This window comes from Tupaia chinensis, unplaced genomic scaffold, assembly GCF_000334495.1.
Source record: "Tupaia chinensis unplaced genomic scaffold, TupChi_1.0 Scaffold139767_1, whole genome shotgun sequence".
In the NCBI taxonomy this organism is placed as follows: Eukaryota; Metazoa; Chordata; class Mammalia; order Scandentia; family Tupaiidae; genus Tupaia; species Tupaia belangeri.
The window spans coordinates 49,467-52,177 of record NW_006199647.1 but is presented as its reverse complement, the minus strand read 5'-3'; positions in this window follow the sequence as shown (position 1 = coordinate 52,177).

Here is a 2,711-nt window from a genome sequence, read left to right as displayed (position 1 = left end):
CGGGCGCACGCACCCTACAGTAAAAATCCCTCAAAAAAAAAAAAAAAAAGTGCTCTCCGTCAGTCACAGACAAAGCCTGGGCCCCGGCGGTGAGTGCCTTCCATCCTCTGCCCCCACGCCCGGGCTCCCTGGGGCTGGCCAGAGCGACCTTTTGGGGTGCCAGGCCAGGCAAGGTTGCCTTCCCTCCTCCCCAGACTACGGCCCCTACTGACGACCTCCCACCTGTACCTGCCGGGCCCTGGGACAGCAGGTGAGCAAACCCGAGGTCCTGCTGAGTGCTTCTGCCTCTCGTTTATGGCCCCACCCGATCTCCATCACAGCCATAGGAGCCCCACCTCCTAACGCTGCCACACTGGCGATCCTGGCACCATCCTTGCTGATAGGCAAACGGAGAGCCTACATGTGACCAGCACGTGGAGCCAGAGCTGCCGGCTCACGTGCTCTTCCTGACCTCACCAGCATGGCTGGCTCTGAGGGCAGCCGTCTGGAACTGCCCAGGGCTGGGAGGGCCAGACGTGGCCATCAGTCAACTGGGAACCAAAAACACCCCCAGCCAGGCTATGCTGGAGACGGATGGGTAATCACAGGCAGGTGACACGTCAGTAGGGGGCAGCAGTCCAGGGAGGAGTGAGTGCAGTCATGCCCCGCCGGGTACGTCGCGGGCTGTCTCTCCGCCCGTAAAACTGGGACGTTGGCATTGTTCGGAAGGTCCAGTGAGTGGTGCTACACAGCGACAGTGCAAGTCTCAACAGCTTGTGGCTAAAAAAAAAGGAAGTGGGGGCTCCCTTAACCACCTGAAGCAGCCTTTGCTTCACCCCCAGAGCCCTCCAGCTACTGGGTGTGGCAGTGCCATGTGCAGGAGTGAGTGCACGGCTGGACTTCCTAAGTTCGAGCCTCGCCTTCTCTGGTTTGAAGGTGCCCCCCAAAGCCAGGACTGCAGGTGTGGAAGCATTAGGGGTGGGGCTTCTAAGAGGTCCTGCAGGCACGAGAGCTCTCCGCTCATGAAGGGGCTTAGGTGCCTTAGGAAAGGGCCTGAGGGAGACTTCACTACTCGCCCCTCCATCCTGCCTCATGAAGGCCAGCAAGAGGGCCTCACCAGGCACCAAATGCCAGCACCTTGACCTTGGACTTCCAGCTTCCGGAACCACACTAAAATAAACATCTGCTCTTTCTGAGTGACCCAAACTCAGGTACCCTGCCACAGCAGCACAGAGCGAAGACCGTGACTTGCCACTTACTGTATGTCTCTGGGCAAGTTATGCAGCCTCTCTGTCTTAGTTTCCTAGAAGGAACAAAGGTACCCACCTCACAGGACTGCTGTGTGGATTAAATAAGTTAACGCACGTTAGTGCTTAGGCCCGTGCGGCGCAGTAGGCGTTAGGCGCCACGCTCTTCATGACGCTGTGCTTCCACTGCTCCCGCCGTCTGGTCCCTTAGCCCTCGTGCATGCACGCTGCTGTGACAGCCCAAGGCGCTGCAGTCCGGCGATGCTTCCCGGATGAGGGGCCTCGCTGCTGCGCCCACCTGGCAGAAGACAGCAGACTCCCCCTCGAAGCCCTTGGGCCAGGCACTAATCCACACGAGGGCCCTTCTGGCCCACCACTCCTAAGGCCTCACCTCCGATTGCTGTTGGGCTCGAGCTGACATTCCAATGGAAACTGGGTGAGACGCATGTTCAAACCCCAGCAGCTGTCTCTACAGCCACCGTGCGTGACATCACAGGGGTGACGTGGTGGCCTTCTCTCTCTAGGCCACATCTGTCCTGTGGCGTCATCTTCCCTTGCAGCAGACCATGCTCCACCAACCAGGGGGTCCCTTTTGAATGTCTTCCAATGCCTGTCTGTCTGCTCCTTAGAGACACACCCATCAGTCAGCGTCTTCTGACCTTCTCAGCCTCTACCCAAAGGGATCCCTCAAGGTTCTGCTTCCAATACTCTTCTCCTGGCTCTGGACCCTCTCCTTTGGAAATCGCAATTATTCCCATAATTTCAACCGTGCCTAACACCAGCATATCCTACCCAGGCTTCAGTCCCTGTGGCCCTAAAGCCAGTTTTCCTGGACCCTCACCAATGGGACCACGATTCTGCAGGTCGCAACGTGCTGAGCACTTTTCCCTTAACCCCAACCCTTAACGACTGTCCAAACAGTTCTGCTCATCATGCAAGGCCCATTTCAAATGCGACCAATCCCATGAAGCTGTTTCCAAACAAATGGACTCTACTTCAAAACCTCAGAGTCAGCATTTTACCGCTCTTATCACACATGACTGAAGACAAGGGGACTGTGCCCTGGATCGCCGTCTCGCCCCTGCTGAGACCTAACATCCCTCGGTGGCAGAATCGGGCCCAGTCTGTGCAACCCCTCCCACTTACCACGGACCTCGCACGCCAGCGCTCCAGAAACCAACTGCTGGATGACAAAGGCCTGGCACGCCGTCACCGGGCCCACCCTCCCCCCAACCAGGCCATAGGTCTCCGTGTCCCGTGGCTTCCTCGGCCTGGGGACACCCACACGGAGGCTCTCTCCCTTAGTGGAACGTCTCCAGCTCCGAGCAGAGATGGCCAGTTTTCCTTTGAGCGGCGACGGTTTCACGGCAACAGCAGAGCTTCTGTGCAGGCCTCGGTACTGAGGGAAGGTCAGCACAGCACGCAGCTGTGCAGGGCTGCTCATTAATGCTATGGCGGCCGTCCCTGGGCTGCGAACCCAGCAAA